Below are 24,621 nucleotides of genomic sequence, written 5' to 3' on the forward strand. Positions count from 1 at the left end.
TTATTAGAACCAAAAAAATACAAAAGTTCAAAAAATGTCTGACAGATGGCGCTTCATCTGATCAGAATAGCAATAATTAGCATAATAAAGCAAGACAAAGCAAAGATGACGTTCTTTACAGGAAATGCTCAATATGTCCACCATCATTCCTCAACAATAGCTGTAATCGAGGAATAATGTTGTGAACAGCACTGTAAAGCACGTCCGGAGTTATGGTGAGGCATTGGCGTCGGATGTTGTCTTTCAGCATCCCTAGAGATGTCAGTCGATCACGATACACTTGCGACTTCAGATAGCCCCAAAGCCAATAATCACACAGACTGAGGTCTGGGGACCTGGGAGGCCAAGCATGACGGAAGTGGTGGCTGAGCACACGATCACCACCAAACAACGCGTGCAAGAGATCTTTCACCTGTCTAGCAATATGGGGTGGAGCGCCATCCTGCATGAACATCGTACGTTCCAGCAGGTGTTTATCAGCCAGGCTGGGGATGATGTGATCCTGTAACATATTGGCGTACCTCTCACCCGCCACGGTAGCAGTTACAAAACCAGAATGACGCATTTCCTCGAAGAAAAAAGGCATGATAACGGTAGATGTGGTAAATCCAACCCATACCGTGACTTTCTCATTGTACAATGGAGGTTCCACGACAGTTCTAGGATTTTCGGTAGCCCAAATTCTGCAGTTGTGGGTGTTGACAGACCCTCGGAGCATGAAATGAGCTCCGTCGGTCCACAACACGTTACACAACCAATCGTCATCTTCCGCCATCTTTTGAAATGCCCACATCACAAATGCCCTCCGCTTCACTAAATCGCCAGGTAACAGTTCATGATGCCGATGGTTTTTGTATGGATAACATCAGAGGGTACGCCTCAGTGCGAACCAAACAGTAGTGTATGGAATGCCGGTGTGATGTGCGACTGCACAAACACTGACTTCCCCATGCATAGACGAACCCACTACAGTCTCCATTTCTTCCTGAACTGTCTCAGCAGCATTACGCCTTGTGCTCAGTCGGCCACTATGGGGTCTATCGTCTAAACAACCCATGGCTTCGAACTTCGAAATCATTCTCGCCACAGCTGCATTTGTCAATGGACCTTTACTCTTTCAAAACCCCTTCCTACGGCAATAGGATTGTAACGCTGAACTAGCACATTCCCCATTCTGATAATACAGCTTCACTAAAAGTGCCTTTTCAGGTAACATCAACATGCTGCGACTGCTGGCACATCTGATTCTCTCCGTCATTACAGCTCCTTTTATACACGATTGTCATGTGCAATCACTGACATTTTGCTGTCCAGCGCCATCTGTTGGACATTTTGTGAACTTTGTTTTTTTCTTTTCTCTTTTTTTTGTTCTAATAAAACCCCATGTCATTCCAAGCATGTGTGTCAATTTTTACCTCTCTATCTACATTATTCTGCGGTTTATTAAGTTTTCAAATTTATACTGACTTTTTGATCACCCGGTACATCCACATGGTCACACACTCATGTGATACCACGCATGTCTCCTTCCACAGACATGCACTTAAGTTGGCACTCTGCCCACAGAGAGCCAGTTACATCAATCGACAGCTGCCTGAAGTCTCCACTACGGAAACTGCTGTCACCATGTGGCCCACCAAGGTGCCGTGCTGCCCTCGCCCTGAACCACGTCCCATGCTACACTTCCAACAGCCACTTCAAGGATGTCCTTTTTAGTGTTTTAACATGTGTTAGTTTGTTTGCTGTAGCAGGTTCCTTTTCAATTTTATTTGCGTGGCTTTTCAACCAAATGGATTTTTGCATATGTGAGAGTTCAATTGTTAGGGCAGTGCTTCATGCTCCTTGTGTTGCTGTACTCTGAAGGCAGTGCTGTCCATTCCTACAACAGGGCAAGTTTCTCAGTCTATGCACATTTATTAACAAAGTTTCAGATTTGTAGTTGTCTCTTCAGCATAGTTCAGGCAGTCCGTTCATGTGTTTCACAAGTGTGAATTCTCTCAACTGAAGCTGTTGGTGTGAGACGTTTTCAGTACTTAAAGGTTCAAGAACAATGTCCAGACTTGTTTTTGTGTGTGTGTGTGTGTGTGTGTGTGTGTGTGTGTGTGTGTGTGTGTGTGTGTGTGTGTGCACTGTTTCAGTGCAGTAATGTGTTCATTGTAAATAAGTATTGTAATAGTTCTATTATATGTTTGTTACCTTATAAATAAATAAAAACTTTTTTTTTAAATTTTAAATTCAGTGCATTAATGCCATCTTAGTAAATTAGTGTTGTAAAATGATACTTTCATGTAGTGTTCATTAAAAAAAGAATCATTCCCCTTGGGACCTGTGGGAGGTACATTAGCTTATTTGTTTTAGTTGTAAATATTTGTCACGTATTATTGTTTTTCTGACATGTTCTACATCCTGAAGAGCCTCCTCACTGCAGATCAATTGGAATAAAAGTAAATCTATCTGTAACCTATTTACAGGTTCCATAGGATGAGGATTTGAAAAGGCTCTCTGTGATTAAAATGACCTTTGGGTTGTACCAATATTGGCACCTCCCATTTGGCTAGTGCCCATGTGATTTTCAGTGTTTTCCAAAACAACTGACAATGTCCGTTTCTGGGTGCATCAACCATCTTGAAATCGTGATGGGTGCACCCACAGAAGAGTATTTCTGCAACTTATGACACTGGCCTGTGAATGCGCTTTTACATTTTTGAAATCTAAATTACATTCTGCTCCTTGTTTGGCTACCTTCCATCCTGGCCACCATCTGGACTTGGCTATAGACACCTCTCAGTATGGCCTTTGGGCCATTCTTCCACAAGAATACGAGAATTGTTCTGAATGTCCGATAGATTATGCATAAAAAATGCTGAACTCGACACAGCAGTGCTCCTCCCAAGTTGAAAAGGAAGTGCTTCCTGTCATCTACACCCTCAAAATGTTTTTCATGTGTTCTTGTATGGGTCTAAGTTCCATCTCATTAGCCCTCAGTTTCATTGTTCTGTTCATCTGCTTCATTGCCTGACAAAGCAGCACACTATCTCCAGTGTTGCTTCTTCTTTCAGTCTCGTTATAACTATGAAATACATTATTGGCCCACCGTGCAGCGTGCCAATGCCAATGTACTGTCCCAGCTTCCAATGAGGCCAGGCCCTAGTTCTGATCAGGATGAACTCCTTTGTTCTCACTTAGATGATGTACAGTCAAAGTGTTTTCTAATATTGGCTCCAAGGTCACATCTGCTGTTGCTGCCGATCTCATTTTGTGCCAAGTTGTTCAACTCGACCAGCATGGTTGGCCGGACAAGTGTCTGGGCAGGGCTTCTGATCCTTTATGTCACTATTTTACCCTCCATCACCACCTTTTGGTGTTTGATGGTGGTGGTCTCTCAGCTACAGATGGACTGTCGCCCGCATTGTGATCCTGACCACCCTACATCTGGAACTTTGGGTGGTGGTCTTTCACACCAAGTCATTGGCCTGTCGATATCTCTTCTGGCCTGGCATTGATGGTGGCATTGTGCATCTTTTTGCAGCCTGTTCTCAGTGTGCTGTACAACAGCCAGTGCTGCAGGTGACACTTTGTCCACAGCCTGAATCACAGCATCCATGGAAATATGTTCATATTGATTTCACAGGTCCCTTCCTACATTCTCACTGGTTGTTGTTCCATTCTACATTCTTACTGGTTGCTGGTTGTCGATGCTTTCTCGAAATTTCTGTACCTTACCTGCTGTCCTCCCACGTCAGCTGCAGCTATGGTTCAGGCCACCTCAAAAATGTTTCTTGTAGAATGACTGCATTATACACTTGTGATAGATAACAGTTTGTCTCAGACCTTCCACGATTTTCATGCCTTTCAAGTCATTCGCCAAGTGACTGCTCCTCTGTTCCACCCTCAATCTAACAGTGAGACAGAAAAGCTCATTTGCACATTCAAGGTTCAAATGAAGAAGTACATCACAGACTCTTCCATGGACGGTACATTGAGTTCCTACAGGTTTACAGCAGTGGGGGATTGGAGTCTGGGTGAGATGCTCCATAGTTGCCAGCTACACACCCTTCTGCATCTGCTCACGCTGCCCCACAGTCTGTCAGCATGACCCTCATCACAGTTTGATCCTTGGGCTGCGGTCTGTGTTGGAGGGTTCAGCCGCCAACTGAAGTGGAGTATGGTTGTGGTCCACAGTTTCTGAGCCCCCCCCCCCTCCCCCTGCGGATGTTGCTGCCTCCTGCCTCCCCTCCAGGGTCCATTATTTTGATGCACGTTGCCAGCCCATCCCATGATGCTCTGCTACCACCTGGGCTTCCATCGCTGCCTGGGCTGGAGCCGTGGAGTACGTCATGACCAGCGCCTCCTACCCAAGTGGCCAGGGCCTTCATCATTGATACAGTTTCACCACCCAAATGTTGAGATGCTACCAGCACCCTCATTGTCATTCCTCCTTTTTGATACTTTGTGGACTGTGTGTGTATGGGGGGAAGGGGAAGGGGGCAGGGGGAAGGGGAAGGGAGCAGGGGGAAGGGGAAGGGAGCAGGGGGTAGTCACCACACGTGTCCACAGCTGCTCCTGTTGAGCCCTACTCAGCAGTTCCAGCCTGGAATCTCCTTCCAATACCACTGTCATCACCTGTGGCACCCACCGCAGAGGACATTGATTTGTAATCTGTTGGGGCAACATTAACATCAGACGAGTTTCCTTTTTCCGAATAGTGAGAGGGGCGTTATAACTGTGCGCATCATATCTCAATATCCGCTGTGGCACCAGGAGGCCAGTGCCCTATACTCAAATGCTCTGCCAATGGCAGCTGCATGGGCCAGCCACCACAGGGTTATCCTCTGTATAAGGACAGCACAGCACGCTCCTGTCCTCAGATTGTGTTCTACTGCTTATTGTACTGTTTCTATGTTTGTTGTTTGCTTGAATACGGATGGAAAAACTTTTGGGCTTTGTGGCCACACTATTGTTTGTGTCTAGCATTACGAAAATTTGTGACTACTGAGTTCCTCAGAACCTAACTGAAGAGCAGAAGGAAGACCTGTGCCAAACTGCTTGCTTGTTATGAGGCTGGTGGTGATGACTTCTTGTCAAACATTGTCATAGATGAGGAAACATGGATTCACCACTTTGAGCCTGGGGAAAAATGCAATCCGCAGAGTGGCAGCACGCAATATCTCCATCAAAGAAGAAATTGAAAACAGTACCATCAGCTGTAAAGTCATGGATTCAGTCTTCTGGGACAACGAAAGGCAATAATCTGTTCGATATCTTCCCTCACAGTCAAATGACTGACTTTGGAAGTCTATTGAGAAATACTTTGGGAAACGAAAAAACCATTACAGCATGTTTGTGCGCACAAAAATGTGAACAAACTTCTCCTTCTCCACAATAACATAAGACCACACCCAATTCTGCATGTCCAAGATGAGATCACAAAACTTTGGTGGACTTTTCTTCCTAGTTAGCCCTACAGCCAGTAAATCACACCTTCTTTGGCCTACTGAAGGACTGACTCTGCAGGAAGTACAACTGCAATAATGAGGAATTTAGTGAAGCAGCAAGAACTTGGGTGACACGCACACCAGTACAATGGCATGATCACTACATACAGGTTTTCAGATCAACAAGGTGTAAGGGCATAAAAATGAATGGAGATTATGTTGGGGGAAAAAAAATTAATAGCCAAAAGATTGGGGAGCAACAGAGCATATTTAACTTATGAATAAAATTATCTTCCTTTGAGGAAAAAAATGTGTTCCATTACTTACTGAACAACCCTCAAACAATTATTATGAGACAAGAGGCATCTAAACATGGAAGGCACACAAACTATGAAACTTCCTCTCAAACGTCAGTGCAATGCTTAACTTCAGTTATGTGTATTGCACTGTATGCTTACACAGTATTCTCTTCACCAGGAACAATCAGCTATGGAACTCTTAAGGAACACACTTAAGAGAGGACATGAGGCACATCAAGGGGTATTTGCGTGTGTCTCCCTTTTTGAATTAAGAACACGTTCTAAATGTCCATTGTTTAAGGCACTCTTTGACAGCAGAAAATACGTAGGCAAAATGTGATTTATTCTCCTATGACAGTAGTCCTCAGCTGTCACATATTTCTTACAGTGCATAACCAACAGAGATTAAGCCAGAGGAACAGATACTCAAGTTTCAGAGTATACGTGAGAAACTGCAAGTGAAGCTGGGCAGTTTTTGACATATCAAGCAGAAATGGCATTACTTATCCACTCAATTTCGGGGAATCTGAGTTCAATAGCATGAACATCTGTCCAGCCTGGTGTACACACTCATTGTGCGACATCACAGTGACTGCATAGATTGTTGTGTAACAGGTATGAAGAGTCCGAGTCAGTCCAGGCAGTACTCACAGCAATTTGTTCCCTGTTGTTGTTAGCCTATGCATGAAGAAGGTGGCTAACTTCAGACGGTGCTCTCATTATGTGGTCTAACTCACTACACATGGTGCATAGATAATTTTTCTTGCTGTAATCTTGGTGGAGATTTAGGTCTTGGGTAACACTCCACAATTAGTGTGTCAAGTTACACTTTTTTAACTGCAACAGAAGTATCGATGCCACAGGCTATAAACAGTAAGCCTGTTATGAGCTGAGTAACTTCTAAAAAGCTCAAAGAAATTACAGAAGCCGAAGTTCAGTCTTTTCTTCCTCCATAACAAGATAGCCCGAACATACACAATTTCAAGAAGGTTACAGAATTTGACAGGTCGCCGACAGCTTACAGATGAATAAGGTAACAGTGTAAGCTCACTCTACTCATTATGACCTCTTCTCTAAATCTTTTGTCTACTTTAGCATTTGAAAACTGTTGTTTGTGTGTCTTATATCTAAGAGAAAAGTATCACTGACTGCTGGTAATTATTAGAAATAGAGATGACACCCACTGAGCATGCCAAAGGAAGAATGCTAGGTTAATCATGTCTCGATACATAAACAGTATCTCTCTCTCTCTCTCTCTCTCTCTCTCTCTCTCTCTCTCTCTCTCTCACCCCCTTCCCCCTCCCTCCCTCCTCTCTGCACATTCCACATTATAGACTGGTATGGCAAAGACATTCAACACGCAAGCGATACCTTCATTTACTGAACATTTGAAATTAAGAAAGATGCAGGGACTTTCACATAAATTTCGACAGATATCCAACAACATTTCTTTTCTGTGTGACTCAATTATGAAAAACAAATTATCTCTATAGATATCAATGAATATGACGGTATATTAACCAATTATAATAGCAAGGGGTGAGCTTACTCACTTATATTACACAGTCTTTTTTTAAAATTACATACAGGAAGTGAAAGGTTATTCACAACAAGATTATTCACAACTTGTACAGAAAACAGATGTGTCAAGGGGCACAAAATGGAGGCAGTAGTTGGGAAGGAAGTAAGACAGGGTTGTAACCTAACCCCAATGTTATTCAATCTGTACATTGAGCAAGCAAGTAAGGAAACCAAGGACTAATTTGGAGACAGAATTACTGTTCAGGGAGAAGAAACAAAGACTTGGAGATTTGTTGTTGAATTGGAAGAGCAACTAAATGGAATGGATAGTGTACTGTAAAGAGATTGTAAGATGACCATCAATAAAAGTAAATCAAGGGTAGTGGAATGTAGTCAAGTAAGGAGATGTTGAAGGAATTATATTTAGAAATGAGACATTAAAAGTAATGGACAAGTTTTGCTATTTGGGTAGCAAAATAACTGACAATGGCTGATGAGGAAAAGCATTTCTGAGAAAGAGGAATCTAATAAAATCTAAAACAAGTTTAAATGTTTGGAAGTCTTTTCTGAAAGTATTTTGAGTGTAGCCTTGTATGAAAGTGAAATGTGGACAATAAACAGTTCAGACAGGAAAAGAATAGAAGCTTTTGCAATGTGGTGTTACAAAACAACGCTGAAAATTAGATTGGTAGATCACATACGTAATACGAAGATACTCACTGGAATTGAGGAGAAAAGAAATTTGTGACACAACTTTGTTACAAGAAGGGATCGGTTGATAGGACACATTCTGAGACATAAAGGGATCATGAGTTTAGTATTGGGAAGGGAGGGGGAGTGTGGGGATAAATTATTGAGGGAAGCCAATAGATGATAACAAAAAGCAGGTTCAAATAGATCTACTTTGCAGTAGTTATTCAGAGATGAGGGGGCTTGCTTAGGATAGAATAGCATGGAGAACTGCATCAAACCAGTCTTTGGACTGAAGTCAACAACAACAGTATACTATACTACATCATATCAAATATCACTAGCCCTGTTAGAAGTTTTACAAATTGTCACACTTTAAATAGAGGCTTCCTACCTTCTGTTTAACTACTTTAGCATTTCATGTTAGTTGATGGTTCTTCTGTATGTAATTTATTCCTACAAATTATTGAAGCTGTGCAAGTGGAATTCAGTGATTCTACCACAATGTAATACACAAGTTCTACCAACATACATAAATTACCTGTAATGAGCATGAACCCTTCCACAGCTCTGTGCAATAATCTGCAAAAGTCATTACACTATTAAAATTGTAATTGTGTGCATTCAAGCTAACAGCAAAAGCTGTGAATCAATAACAGGTGCTGATTAAAACAGTGAATCAAAGACTAAATCTATGTTGTGAGCCACTCTGTGAATGCCAACCACATGTCAGACAATAGCAGTCTAGATTATACCATATATCAAAACCAGGAAGAATATATAACCCACTGCTAAACAGAATACACAATCTCTCCTTGACACACTACTCATCACTCTACTCTAATTTTATTACCATACACTCAGTCCCTGATGATTATACCCAGATTATTAATGGAATAATAGATTCACTGAAATTTTCAAAACTTCAGGGAAGTGTGAGTGTGTTTGAAATCTCTATCCATCATATGTCTAATGACACTGTGCAATGAGTTGCTTAACTAGCCAGTAACTTTTAAGTGATAACTTGTTACTGCATGCTCAGTCAATACAAAATTACTAGGTGGCAACAACTTCTTTTTACATTGTCTATTTCTAATTAAGTACTGTGTCCTACAACTTTCCCAGTCATGTAAGTATGCATACGTGAGAGAGTCTGACCCTATGCTGCATTCAAAACTAGAAAAAGAAACTGTGTGTCCCAGGCTCTATGGTATGAATCAAATATCGTGAAGACTTGTTGGTAACTACCAAATTGTTCTTCCAATCTTTCGATAGATTACGAGACAGCAAAGAATAAGAAACAGAATACTTAAAATCATTAGAAATAAATTTCCAGCAAAAGCCGTGAAAGTGTGATGTATGCACAACTACTAGGATAATGAGAATAGTTAAGTCAACTTGTATTAAAAAGAAATTAAGACACTAAGATAGCTCAACAATGGAATAAATTAAATACGTGTGTGTTCTGAAGAGCATATACAGGAAGGGAATGAGAGGAGACACGCTCACCTGAAGCAACTTGCTGTTTTCATGAATTGCCTGGGTGTCTGTCATCTGATAGATAAGTGATAATGGATTCTCGTCTTCCTATAAGAATTGAAAGTTACAAAATCAATTACCTAGCTTCTGCTTAATTATTTTCAAATTTTAACTGTGAATAGTTCGATTTCCACACAACAGACTCCTATCTACGTCGCTCAATAGTAGGGCTAGGATTTATATGATAGGGCATATATTTTTTGGTAAGACTGACATTTTCCTTCAATAAATATAAATACTTGTTATGAAAATCTGAATGAATTACTGTAATTTGTTAAATCATATTTACGCAGATGTGGCTATTTCTCTCTGACAGAGCCTATTTTAGTAAATAAATGGTCATATTAATTATATTTTCACTCTTTCAAGAAATAAAGAACTTTTACCCTGCAATTTCTTTCTTCCAAGTTACATTTCTCGTAAGTGTGCATCTCATTTTGTTTCCTGGAAAATGGCGAACATCTTCCTTCTTGCCTTATTTCATCTGAATTCATAATGTGGAATTCACCCTCATGCAACAATGAGTTTGTGAAGCCTATTAGTATTCTATGAGCAGATAGTTTCTTAAGCCATTCTGGACCCTGGATTGCAGACAAGTGTTGAGTCATTGAAGTCAGAAGTATGTGCAGTATCATTCACAAAAATACCTTAAGTGAAGCAAAGTATTCATGTAAAATTACAACAGTTAATGCCTCAATGCGGTGAAAAGGTATTTTCGATTGATGGTAAAATACTGTATTGTAAACTGTGTGATGTAAGAGTAACTGCAAAGAAGTCATTTAACATTCAGCAACATGTGAGGAAAAAAATCCCACACACAAATGTGGAGTATAATGAACTGAGAATGAGAAAACACTATTTTATACATCATTCTGTGAAGCACTTTGTACAGCTTTCCTTTCTGCTGGCAGTCCCTTAAATGAACTGAACCATCCAAAATTTTACGAATTCTAAGAAAAATACACAGGCAAATATCTCCCTGATTCTTCCGCATTAAGAAAGGACTATGTCAGCTGAAGTTATGAAAAAACATTGCAACAAATCAGACAACAGATTGAAAATAAAAATGTATGGTATGATTTGATGAAACAGACTCCATGGGAAGACACATTGCAAATGTTGGTGTCGGAACTTTGGAAGATAGTGAGCCATGTTGCTCTTATCGACAGTATATGTGGTTACACTGTTCGACTGTTACACAGCAATGGCTTCATGCTCGGTGCCTGAGATGAAGTGCACAGTCACTTCTGAGCCTTTGAGAGGCATACCTAGCTCGCATTGAGGGGTCTATCTCTGTGTCTACAAGGAAGAGTCCAGCTGTCAACTAGAGTGCCAAGGCCATTTTGAGCAGACAACTTCAGATCAGCGCAAGGCTGTGCAGACAGAAAGTGAAGTGGGTAACTGTACTTCAGGTGAAGAAATTGTCAGGCCAGAGCGTGACCAAAGGAAGATTTGTGTACCAGTTACCTCTTGGGACAGCCCCTGTTCAACCAAAAAACACTAAAACTGGCAAGTGCATTTCAGAACATCACCTGTTTCTGTATGCTTCTGCCATGGACCCGACTTTATATCAAAGTCTAGTTTGTTTAAGACTTGTCTGCCTTAGGTTTAAATTGGTTATTTATTAATTTCAGAACCAGGGTATGTGGGGAGAATGGATTTGAGTGCTGATCTTGCTCAGTGAGTGCGTCCAGTTTTAAGATTGATATTTTGTTAATATTGTAACTCATGCAAGTCGATGCTACACCTTGGCTTAATTTTATTTGAGAAGGTTTCCATCATCAGCACTGTTTCTTGCATATTTCAACCCAGCTGTATTATGCCTGTACTGAGTTTACCAGGACTCGTTGGTGGTTTATTATCGAAGAGTTAATAGCTATCGGTGTCAGATAAAAGCACTATTGTTTTAACTTATTCATATTTGTGGTGTTTATGATTATTTATTAGCATAATGAAAGGTTGTTTCAAATATATTTCTCAGTGCGGGCAATGCAATGTGTAATTTGGGGGACTTTGAAATTATCCATTTTTATGAACTGTTTATTGTGTTTTTGTTAAATGTACACTATTTATATGTTGTAAAAGTACCAGTGACTGCACCATTTGACTATATCCTGTAGAGTGGTGTGTCATTACTGCGAACTGGTGCTGGGTTTGAGTTCTGCCCATATTCGGTTGATGGTAATAGGAAGCTAATTGGGCATGTGCTGGCATTTATAATTGTACTGTAGAGCTTTGGGCAGTCTTTTGTATTTTGTTACTTATGAGTGCAAGGCTTGTTTATATTAATAAAATTGTTATTGTGCAAATTATGTTTATTTTAAAGCCTTTCCCTTCCATCTCCAAGCACTTTCATGTAGCTCACTGGCCATTTCATATGATCCAGGTGAAAATTTTGTACTAAACTGTGAACATTTAGAAAAACTGGACAAGTGCAAGTAGGACTTGTGCCCTGAGAGTTCCATACAAACTTAATTCAGCATATAGATGCTGCTGCTGCTGCTGCTGCTGCTGATGATGATGATGATAAGTAATAATAATAATAATAATAATAATAATAATAATAATAATTTGTGTGGCTCAGTGGTCCAGTCCAAGTCTTTCTATTGAGCACCACTTCAGCAAATTGTATGTTCCATACCTACTCCAGTTATCCAGTTGGGGAAAGGGGACCTACGGTTTAGCGTGGAATCCAAAGCATGTGTTGTTTCTGGTGACTTATTTGAGAGACTGAAAATCTGTTCTCCAACAGAGGTTCAATCCTGCAACCCCTCAGTTTTCATAAACGTGCTTTACCACTAGACTACTAACCCGACACGTATATAGGTATTCCATCTATAGGTTTTGATGAGAGAGTTTGAGAGTATAAAAATATGTGACACATATGGCCATATGTATTGAGTGCACTGACTTAGAAGCATAAGTTATTTACACCACCAAGGGAAATTTTAACTTGATACCGCTACCCGTTCCTGAGAAGAAGTGGTCATAACAGTCTGATGGATGTATGGACAGATGGACGAACAGACAGACACACACAAATGGGCAACAAAATGATTTTACACAGGTTTCATTTTTACAGCTACAGAACCCTAAAGAGTAAATTTTTATACTATCATAAAATTGTTTGACAGATCTGTGTGTGCTATACAGCATAAAGGCATTAAGCATGACACTGTACCTCTCTTCGTAATGTATGTTGCACCTTATATGGTGAAAGCTGCCGATTCACTCAAAGAATTACTGCATACAATAGCACCATGCATGTCACTTGTTTAGCTCACACCTTACATTGAGTTGCATTCATAGTAAACTGAGTGATACTGACAAATTTATAGTGTGTTTCAAGAAAGTATTTTTGAAAGCCCATGTGTTGTAGCATTTAAGATGCTAGCTCCAGACATTTCCTTGCCACCATCTCCTATTTCAATAAGATGGAGGTTCGAGATTGATACCTGCAACTATTACTGACAGAACATCACCACTGTGGAAAGCAGAACTGATTCATTTGTTAGCAGTGAAGACACTTCCATTAGGCTAGCCCAAGAATTAATGTCCATTGCTGAAATTTCAGGCAAACTTTTGAACAGAAAATCAGATATTGGATTAATTCCCTGTGCTATAACTGGTATGCAGCAATCAGAAATGCCACTAATTAATCAAACAGAAGAAGTGAAAATAAAGTTGAAAAAGAAGTGTCAAAGAACATGGAAAAGGTGTCAGAAAAAAAGGGTATCACATATTGTGTTCCCTTCCAGTGATTTTGTTTGGTGAAATGTTCTCTCTTAATCATTGAGATTTAGACTGAAATGATATTTTCCCTTTAAATATGCTCCTCTTTAGTCGGGTAAAGTAGAAAGAAGCTTTTCAATGTACAAAGCTTTGTTTACTGACAATAGGAAATCTTTTTTATTTGGAAATTCACCCAAGGTGTTCACTGTATATTGCAACTGAGAGTTCATAAACTGAAGTGAAAATGAGGATGTACAAAACATATGTCACAGAGATGAGAAGCACACTGAATGATGGAATTTGATGTACTATGCTTTTTATTAACATATGTTAACTATATTCTGAAAATGTTAATAAAAAGCATACAACAATGTCAAATTCCGTAGTTTAGCTTGCTTCTCATCTGCAGTTTATTCTTAAATAAATAGTTCATTATCATAAACTGACTTACTAATTTATTTTGCAACAGAAATTTGATCTCATTTTAATAGTCAGGTCATACTTTTTATATTACTGTGCATATTTTTGTAAATTTTTGGTCATATCTTATTTTTTGTGCATATTATCATGATTTTTTAGGTCCTAAAAATCCTAGTCATACTCATCAGTCCTTGACACTAATATTTAACTTGAGTTACAATACACACGTACCATGTATAGTATTTAACCAGAGTCTGTTCATTCAACTCAAGTGAGAAGTCTCACATCACAGTCTGTTGAGTGACAAATACATTCCTGACACAAATAATCACTAGATTTAGTAAGTGGACACATGGTTAGAAAGAAATGAAGTTGGTTACAATATGATCTGTGTAAAAAGATAAGGCAAGAGAAGTTCAAATATACCATCAGAATTTGTGAAATGATTCAGAAATTAAGCAACTACAAGGTCTTCAGAGATGGTTATCACAAACAACAAACATTCAGAGAATTTCATGAAGTCAGTTTGTTTGCAGCTCCTGGAATGGACACAAAGAGAGTACACCACTGGCTCTTTAACTAACCATCTTCACAGGATCCAGCTTTCATTTATAAAAATACTAACATTTCTATCAATTTTTTGAGCTCACATTTAATAACATATGCTATACCAAAATGATCATCTATTACTAGAATCGGGCTCTAGAAGCATCCACAATGGCACCATGATAAAAATCAATTTTACCTGTGTCTTCTGAATGAATATAAACAAAAATATTTTGATACAGCATTCTTGAGGGAAATGCTCCATTCAAAAATGTTTTAGGCGATATTTTGTTGCATCTCCACTGCAACAAGAAGCAACAATTTAAGCTACCAGTTATCTTATTGGGAAGTAATTGGGGGTGATCAGATGTACCATATTTTATGGTATGTCCCTTATTTAACTTACTGGAGAGTTCACTGCTCAAGCCACTTTGGAGTCAAGCTTATGTTGTGCCTATGTTGCATTTACCTCATTGTTTTCGTGTTATTTTGTGCTGCAATTCCCATGCTTTCTATTTTCTGTTATTTTGCTAATTATGTTTCACACATGTACTAGTGGGTAAGGTCATGACAGTCCTACCCATGAAGTTAGTTGCAGTTACGTTATACTTATATAACTTGCATGATATATAGGTAAATGTGAAACATTTCTTTCATATGTTTTATTTGCAGTATTACTGGACAATTCCCAGAAGTACCGAGGTACTTAAGAAAGTCAATTTTAGTTATTTAATGCACTATCAAAAATGTTTCCCCTTTTTTGAGCAATGACAAACAGTCTATTTGAGTTAATCTAGTGTTGTGGATATAGCACCAACCCATATTGCTGTTCCAGGACGTCTGGACCCTGCAACTAGATACATCCACAGTCCCTTCATTGAGTGTACTCTAGCGAATTATATAAATTTTGTTTTCTTGACTGTGGTTACGATTTTACTGTGTTGTTCACCAGTCAGACACCTTTAAGCGCAGATGTGCAGACAAACATTTAATCTGTTTCGATCAAGACCTGGTAGAGGCTACCTGTATTGTAAACACAAGTTGTAAAACTGACCACATCTTTAAAGTTACTTAGCAAACTTTATGTTGAAATGCTACATGTTAATGCTGACCTAACTTTATATAATCTGGTCAAGCCTGTAACAATGCTTATATATTTCAACACAGGGTTAACATATCTCTCTCAGTTAATCAAAGGGCCTTTCCAAGGATCAAGCTATGATGGTCCCTTCCATCACATCTTGTGATCAAATATGTTTTAATTCATATTCTCTATACCAAAAGTAAGCATGCCCCCCCCCCCCCCCCTCCAGACACTCAAAGTCCACAAATTTATGAAAGTTCATGTTACTATCTTAACTACCAAAGATTCTCACAGTAATTCTAGCACATGTTATTTTATCTACTCTTTATTTCTTTTCTTTTTTGGGGTTAATGTTACTATGAACTGCAAGAAAATGTTTTTTATCTTACTTAGTCAGTGCCCAAATGGATTAATTAGATCCAGAGTCCTTCTTGGAAGGGACAGTGACCTCATTTACCATACACATTATTTCTCTTTTGTAGACACCCGTTCCTGGTTTGTCACATAGTGAGCAACATCGCATGGTGCACAATGCGCCAGACTGCCAAGGGTACTAAGAGCCTGGATAGCTGATCACGACTGTTACCTCAGTACAACTCTGAATGACATTATCCTAATTTTCCTACTTTCATGAAAATTTTCAATTTTGTACTTTATGCTTACTTGCACATATGTTAATTTATCTAAAATCCCATGTTTTTTGAAGAACAATTTAATCCCTCTAGTGTGTGTGACGACATATGTCGTCCACAGCCAACCACTCGCTCAATGTGCGCGATATCATTTGCTGTCTGAACTTTTTGAATACATTTTTCCTCTCTGACAATGCAGTTTGAAAGATAGCCACTAGATGGCAATGTTATACGTTCCTTGGCTTCATGTTGATGGAGACTGCATTTGTTATTTGCATGGATTACGGACGTTTTTGTCTTTGAGCGCGTGAGAATTTTTCGCAGGTTGTGTACAATGGTTTGGCTGAATAAAGATAAAATTCTGTGACTTTTAATGGGGTATAGCCTCACCTGGCTGGAAGGAATGTGACAGAATTTCTGCACCAAGTCCATTTACATCAAGCACTGCTGATGGTAGGCTGAAACTCCAAATTCCTGGTAATTCAGGGCCATTAGCTTACTTTGAACTGTTTGTTGACAGTGAAATAATAGCAATGATTGTCAAAGAAACAAATATGTGGAAAGTTTTCTTACACAAGGAAAGCGAAAATGTATTTTCTCTGAAAAAAATGGTGATTTGCAAAGCGGTTTCCAACTGATGTTTATGGAGTCAGCGTTCTCTTAGCTCTATTTCTAGTTTTACTGAGGGAGATAGTGTCTAAAAGATCGGCTAACATGCATTTCAGCAGAAATAACAAGCTAGAAATGCTCTTCTTCCCTAGTGTTATGAGTGAAGAAAGATTTAATCTCCTGCCAAGATTCCTACATTTTGCTGACAACAGAGAACACAAACACGTACATGGCAGTCAAAACATTTATAAAATTATGCCCCTGATAAAGCACTTGAAATCAAGATTTCAGACAGTTTAAGAGCCAGGAAACAATATAAGTGTTGAATCACTGTTACTTTGGGAAGGGGGACTCTAGTGGAAGCAGTATATACCTTTGAAAGCAGCACACTTTGGGATGACATTTTTCGAACTGTACGACAAGAATTGATATCATGGAACTTTATTTTGTACACTGGAAGAGATACTGGTCTTAACTGCCAAACAACAAAAGATGATGATCTTCTGTCAACAAAGGTGATGTTAAATTTGTGTGAAAATTTGTTAGATGTAGTTAGATGAAGCTGACAAATGAGCTCATAACTAATTATCACCACAGAGCCATCGACCAGAAGCAAAGAAGGCCCTCTGACATTGTCACTAGCCATCACCAATTGTCTGGTATACACTTCCCAGAAGAGAATCCAGCAACAGAAGAGTAGGCCTTAGGAAATATGTGCTGTGTGCAACAAAACGGAAAAGAAGAGACACATCATACAGAGGCAACACTTGTCCTGTAAACGCAGCACTGCGTATTGTGCCATGCTTCGAGTGTTATCACACTCAAAATATCTTGTAAACAATTAATTTTTATAACACAATTAAAACTATTTGTGCTTAAAGTGATATACTCTGCCAAATCCTTTTGGTTTCAAGTGTTTACCCAATTTTTTCAGAATGTTATTTCCAGTACTTTATTAGATATAGCATTTGCATTATAGGAGGGATATAGCACTCACAGACATGCACAATAGATGTTACACTGCAGGTGCTGCCAGGTGGAAGGCAGCGACAAGCTTGAGGGGTTAATAAATGTATTCTGTATAAACTTTGTGAGCTCTAGTTCAATACAAGCTCTGTAAGCCTATGTGAACTGTTTGCTTAAGGGAGAATTTCTACATCTGTCTGTTATATCACAAATTTTGCTGATTCATTGTTAGAGCCAAGAAGTGATCAGATCCTGCGAATCCCGTTACAACTGCCATTTCTCTCGAGTGCCGACTATAACAGAATTTTAAGCATATTCCATACAACAATGGGCATACCCTGATGTTGACCTGTTTCCTTTCATTATATTACGGATGTTGTCCAATCTGTGATCGTTCAGTGCAGTGTTTGAGTGTGAGGTCACACATGTTTACGATCACTGAACCACAATACCCATTTGCTTTTACCTACTACAGGTAACCACCAACATCCTTATTTGCTGCCAAATGTCTTTCATGGGACATACCATTATTCCATTTTAAATCCAACTCAGTCACAGGAATCCTTTTTTATGTTTTAGCACTTTGTGTTTGTGCATTTTTATGTTATTGTTTTGTGGTAGTGACTCTACTGACATGCCCCAAACTGGTGACAGCCTCATTGGTGCATTCAACCACTTGAGCTGCTGTATCTTTGCACATTGTTGCCAATCAATTGAAATGAGATGCTATATTCTGTTTACTTTATCAATATTGTTGGCAGTCTGCCATTCCAAAACCCTCCTTCAAGTTCTCATATAATGTTTGAACGGCTGGACAATCTACTGTATATCACTCACCAGGGGTGAGTGTTACTATCTCCACACTTTTCCAGTAGCCTGAACATTTGCACAGAAGCACATTGTTTGGCAGACAAAAGAAACCTTGATTGTTACAAAGGAAAAAGGAGTGCCCATTCTCTTATGGGGCACAGTGTGACCTTCAGTCTCGCATTCACATAAATTATTACAAGTGCTCCACTTTAAAAATAGATGCTGGTATCAGCAATTGCAAAATTGCTCTTTTCCTAACAGAAATAAAGACAGCCCCTTGTCTTATATGGTCACAGCAGTGCACGGTCTGCTGTTCACATCCACTGGTACAAGCTAATGGTACACTGTAACGGTCACTTCAACTGGCAGTGGACTTCCATGTAACAGTTTGAGCTGTAATGTAATTGTACCCTTTGTTAGATTATCTGCCCACTTGACACAAATAAAAAATACAAGCACATAGTCTTTTCTATTGCATTTACCTGAATTACCTATTGTACAGCCACAATATGACAGCTGGCCTATGCTACCTGACAGTACAAATGACCATCTACTGCAATCAATTGTTACACTTATAGCCCACAAATGGAGGCAAATTACTATCAATAATGCAGTCGTGCACATTACTGAAAGGCATATGAGAGAAATTATGTTAGCATTAACTGAAGAGATAATCCAGGTATGTATGCTAAAGATATGCTTGCAACGGTCCTACGACACTCCCCTGCGGCACACCTGAAATCACTCTTACTTCGGAAGACTTCTCCCCATTGGGAATGACATGCTGCGTTCTGTTATCTAGGAACACTTCAATCCAATCACACAATTGGTCTGATAGTCCATATGCTCTTACTTTGTTCATTAAATGACTGTGGGGAACTGTATCAAACACCTTGTGGAAGTCAAGAAACATGGCATCTACCTGGGAACCCGTGTCTATGGCCCTCTGAGTCTCGTGGATGAATAGCATGAGCTGGGTTTCACATGATGATCTTTTTCGAAACCCATGCTGAATCCCACAGAGTAGATTTCTAGTCTCCAGAAAAGTCATTATACTCTAACATAATACGTGTTCCAAAATTCTACAACTGATTTATGTTAGAGATATAGGTCTATAGTTCTGCACATCTGTTCGACGTTCTTTCTTGAAAATGGGGATGACCTGTGTCCTTTTCCAATCTTTTGGAATGCTACGCTCTTCTAGAGACCTATGGTACACCGCTGCAAGAAGGGGAGCAAGTTCTTTCGCGTACTCTGTGTAAAATCGAATTGGTATCCCATCAGGTCCAGAGGCCTTTCCTCTTTTGAGCAATTTTAATTGTTTTTCTATCCCTCTGTCATCTATTTCGATAGCTACCATTTTGTCATTTGTGCGACAATCTAGAGAAGCAACTACAGTGCAATCTTCATCTGTGAAACAGCTTTGGAAAGAAGACATTTAGTATTTTGGTCTTTAGTCTGTCATCCTCTGTTTCAGTACCATTTTGGTCACAGTGTGTCTGGACCTTTTCTTTTGATCCACCTACCACTTTGACATAACACCAAAATTTCTTAGGATTTTCTGCCAAGACAGTACATAGAACTTTACTTTCAAATTTGTTGAACACCTCTTGCATAGCCCTCCTCACACTACATTTTGCTTCGTGTAATTTTTGTTTGTCTGCAAGGTTTTGGCTATGTTTATGTTTGCTGTGAAGTCCCCTTTGCTTCTGCAGCAGTTTTCTAACTCGGTTGTTGTACCATAGTGGCTCTTTTCCATCTCTTACGATTGTTATACTCATATAATGCATATTGTACGATGGTTCTTAACTTTGTCCACTGATCCTCGACACTATTTATACTCGAGATAAACCTTTTGTGTTGAGCCGTCAAGTACTCTGAAATCTGCTTTTTGTCACTTTTGCTAAACAGAAAAATCTTCCTACTGTTAACTGTTTCAAATAGTTCGGGTCTGTCTGTTACCGCAAGGTCTAATACGTTATCGCCATGAGTCGGTTCTCTGTTTAACTGCTCAAGGTAGTTTTCAGATAATGCACTTAAAAATCACCGGATTCTCTGTCCCTGCCACCCGTTATAAATGTTTGAGTCTCCCAGTCTATATCTGGTAAATTAAAATCTCCACCCAAAACTATAAAATGGTCGGGAAATCTACTTGAAATATTTTCCAAATTTTCCTTCAGGTTTATTTATTTATTTGTTCGGCATATACAAGGCAAATATTACAGTGTCATTATGATCCACCAGGGAATTAAAACACTACACAATGCTACTTATAGTTTTGAGCCAATCTATGGCTAGGTCAGGCAGGTAATGTATGTCCTTCAGTTCACCACTATATCCTACCACTTCACACACCAGTAGGTGGTCCATTGTCTGGATTTCACCACATTCACACACGGGACTCTCCGCAAGTCCCCACTTATTCATTAGATGTTTGCATCTTCCCACGCTTGTTGTAAGGCGATTTAAGGCAACCCAGAGCTTCCGAGGGAGATCAAAACCATTTATCTTCTTGCTGGGGTCATCGATAAGCTTTTGGTTCTTGTGTGTCCCTTTGCACCATGATTCCCCCCAGGCTAGCTTTGGGTCGAAGTCCTGTAATTCCCCGCCAATCTTCCAAAAGGGGGACCTAGATTTTAGCCTGTTGATGGGTGATAAGTCTTGGTGTGCAGGGAGTTCTGGATTGTGTACGATCTTCCTATATATTCTTGAGGTCGCCATAGAGTGCCTTATATCAGGGGGTTCCATGTTGGCAAGGACTGGGAGCCAGTCACATGGGGTAGCCCTAAGTGTGCCCTAAGCGACGTGAAGACAACCTCCAAGATGGTGCTCCCCGGGTAACGCAGCAGTAAAATGCAACGGCAAAAAGTCTACACAATTCCGGCGACCGGACGCTCAAATGCCTCCTGGTACCCAAGAAGGCAAACGATTCAGAATTGGAATTACTCCACGAAGATGGTGAGAGTGTGCCACTTCAATATAGAAGGTTACACAAGGACGAAAGGAGAAATCCTTGAAAAAATTGTAACAAGAGAAAGAGGAAGTGTCGTACTTTTGCAGGAGACACACCTGACAGATGAAAACATCGAACGATTATGCTTACCAGGATACACCAATGTGGGATACTCAGGACACGACAAACATGGTATGGTGACCCTGGTGAAAAATGAGCTTCTAGGAAACCTCGAGAACAATGTGGAATCGGTTCCACACACAATAGGCATTAAACTAGGAGAGATGACAATCTACAATGTCTACAAACCACCTTCGCAGCAATGGCCTATAGGAATCTTACCGCAGGCTAATCATCCAGCAATCTATGCTGGCGACTTTAATTCCCAGCACACTAGATGGGGATATCAGAGATCCATTCCGGAAGGCGTTGGACTAAGTGACTGGGCTGACAACCGGGACCTACACCTCCTGTTTGATCCCAAGGACAGAGCATCCTTCAATTCAAAAGTATGGGGCACAAAGACGACACCTGACCTGACCTTTGTCACACGCGGCGCAACGGGCGTACCAATGCAAGCTACAAGAAGAGTCCTCGAAGCTTTACCACGGAGCCAACACCTCCCGATTATTGTGGAGATCGGCCTTTCCATCCCGATCATAAAGAGCCCCCCGATTCCACGGTGGAATCTGAGAAAAGCAGACGGGGGGAAATATAAATCTCTTATTGACAAGACAATAAACCGAATACCACCAAGTCCAGAGAACTACCAAAGGTTTGTAAACCTGATATATAAAGGGGCCCTAAAGGCTATCCCCCGAGGGGCCCGGAGGGAATACATTCCTTGCTGGTCAGAGGAGTGAGAGTCATTGTTAGAGCAGTATGAAATGAGCGGGGAGGACGAGACGGCAGAACGACTAATCAACACTATGAACGAGGAATGTAGGAACAGGTGGAAGATGGCAATGGAGAATCTGGACTTTACCCATTCTAACAGGAAGAGCTGGGGTCTACTATGGAAACTGGGTGGTGCCACAACACCACTAAGATCGGCCGCGAGTGTGGGCCCATCCGAAATAGCGACTGCCATGAAACAGACCTCCAAAATATGCCTGAAGACTGAGGAGAAGAAAAGGATCTCCAGGAACCTAACCAAGGAATTAGCCAATAGTCCAACTAATCTAGATATTATCAAAGCAGTAGACGTCGAGGAGATTACCCAGGCCCTAACACTAATGAAAACAGGGAAAGCAGCCGGACCCCATGAAATCCTCCCTCCTTCCTTCAGGTGTTCTGCCACAACAGCTGCTGAGCCAGGGGGCCTATAGAGACTCAAATTACCACGTTTGAGTCTGCTTTAATCATTACCTTCACCCAAATTATTTCACATTTCGGATCTCCATCAATTTCCTTTGATACTATTGCACTTTGTATAGTTATAAACACGCCTCCCCCTTCACTGTCCAGCCTGTCTCTTCGGTATACGTCTGATTTCAGCCAACTTTCCGTCCCTAGCACTATGTGGGCATTGTGACCATTTATTAATGAGAGCAGTTCTGGGATATTTCTATAGATGCTCCTGCAATTTACTATTACCACATTAATATTGTCATTCCCTGTTGTGCTTTGCCTACTGCTACCTTGTCGCATCTCAGGTGGTGTCTTGTCACGCCTAGGGAGGGAATTCTCTAACCTGAAAAACCCACATGTGCACTCCACACGTACTCTGCTACCCTTGTAGCCACTTCCTGCATGTAGTGCACGCCTGACCTATTCAGGGGGATCCTACATTTCTGCACCCGATAGCGGAGGTCAAGAAATTTGCACCCCAGATCTCCACAGAATCTTCGGAGCTTCTGGTTTAAGCCTTCCACTCGATATTGTCTGAGCCTCTGGTTTAAGCATTCCACTCGGCTCCAAAACAGAAGATCACGATCGGTTCTGGTAATGACACTACAAATAGTTAGCTCAGATTCCACCCCATGAGCAAGGCTTTCCACCTTCACCAACTTCACCAACCGCCTGTCTGAACTGAGGACGGCTTCTGAACCCAGACGGCAGGAGTCATTGGTGCCAACATGAGCAACAATTTGCAGTCGGGTACACCAGTGCTCTCTATCGCCACCGCCAGGGCTTCCTCCACATCACGGATGAGACCCCACTATTTTCCTAAGGGGCTCCATCACCCGCCTAACATTGGAGCTACCAATCACTAATAAACCCCTCCCCTCGTGTGCCTGCTTGGACCTTGCTGAAGGAGCAGCACATGTCCACTCACAGGCAGAGCGGGCAATGCCACATGACCAGCCTCCACATTGACCCTCTGCTTGTGTGATGTGAATGCCTTTGAACCCATCACTCCCCTTGGGGAGAGGGTGGTCCAGCATCGCCCAGTACCCGCGAAGATGTCTCGACAGCAGGGACTGTGGGTGAAGCATGTAACACCTGGGGTGTACCATGTGACTCCCCACTGCCGCTACACTCCGAGGTAGCAGCCTGAAGACGGCTGACCGCGGCCATCAGCACATTCAGCTGTTCGTGAACAGTGGCCAGCTCCTCCTATGTCCGTACACAGCAGTCACACATCCTATCCATCCTAAGAAATCAACAATTTACTGTAGAGGGTTAAGTAATCAATTTTTAACTAGACTGCTAATTCACTAAAGGTGGCTGATAGCTGACTAAACTGTGGTTACCAGACACTTCTTGCCAGAAACAATGAAAATAAGAACTAACTGTCTCTGTACTGTATTCAAAACAAACTTGAAATCTATGGAACACTATTACTAGTAATCGTAAATTAAAGCTCCCTAAAAGCAAAAACACATGGAAAGAGAAGTAACAAGTAAGGAAAACACAGTTAAGACTTAAATTTATGTAGCTTGCTGCACAGGAGATGTGAAGCATATGGCAGTTACAACTTCATGTTTTATTGAACATATTAATCTTTATTGTTAGATACAAGGTTACCCTTCAGACAAATGCCTTCAGAAAAAGACTTCCAAACACTTGACTCTATATTCGATGTTAACAAATTCCTCTTCTTAAGAAACTGTGTTCTTGTGACTGTCAGTCTACATTTTGTTTCCTCTATACTTCCGTCGTCATCATTATTTTATCACCCAGATTACAAAAGTCATCATCTATTTTAGTGTCTCATTTCCTAATCTACTTCCCTCAGCACTGCCTGATTTAATTTGACAACATTCCATTACCCTTGTTTTGCTTTTGTTAATGTTCATCTTATATCTTACTTTCACGACAGCGTCCATCCTGTTCATTTTCAAATCCTTTGCTGTCTCTAACTGAATTACAATGTCTGATTCCACAGGGAAACTGTTGTGCCCAATGACTGTATTCATTTGAAGTATTAAAGGGTACAGCA

The 24,621-nt window shown here is 40.5% G+C and overlaps 1 protein-coding gene across 4 annotated transcripts in view; it reads right to left on the reverse strand.

Moving 5' to 3' along the window:
- The window catches only part of LOC126183372 (oxysterol-binding protein-related protein 11-like), a 194,370-nt gene that overhangs the window by 39,963 nt on the left and 129,786 nt on the right, over nucleotides 1-24,621 (reverse strand). The window lies entirely within an intron of this gene.

Source organism: Schistocerca cancellata, chromosome 4 (genome assembly GCF_023864275.1).
Source record: "Schistocerca cancellata isolate TAMUIC-IGC-003103 chromosome 4, iqSchCanc2.1, whole genome shotgun sequence".
NCBI lineage: Eukaryota > Metazoa > Arthropoda > Insecta > Orthoptera > Acrididae > Schistocerca > Schistocerca cancellata.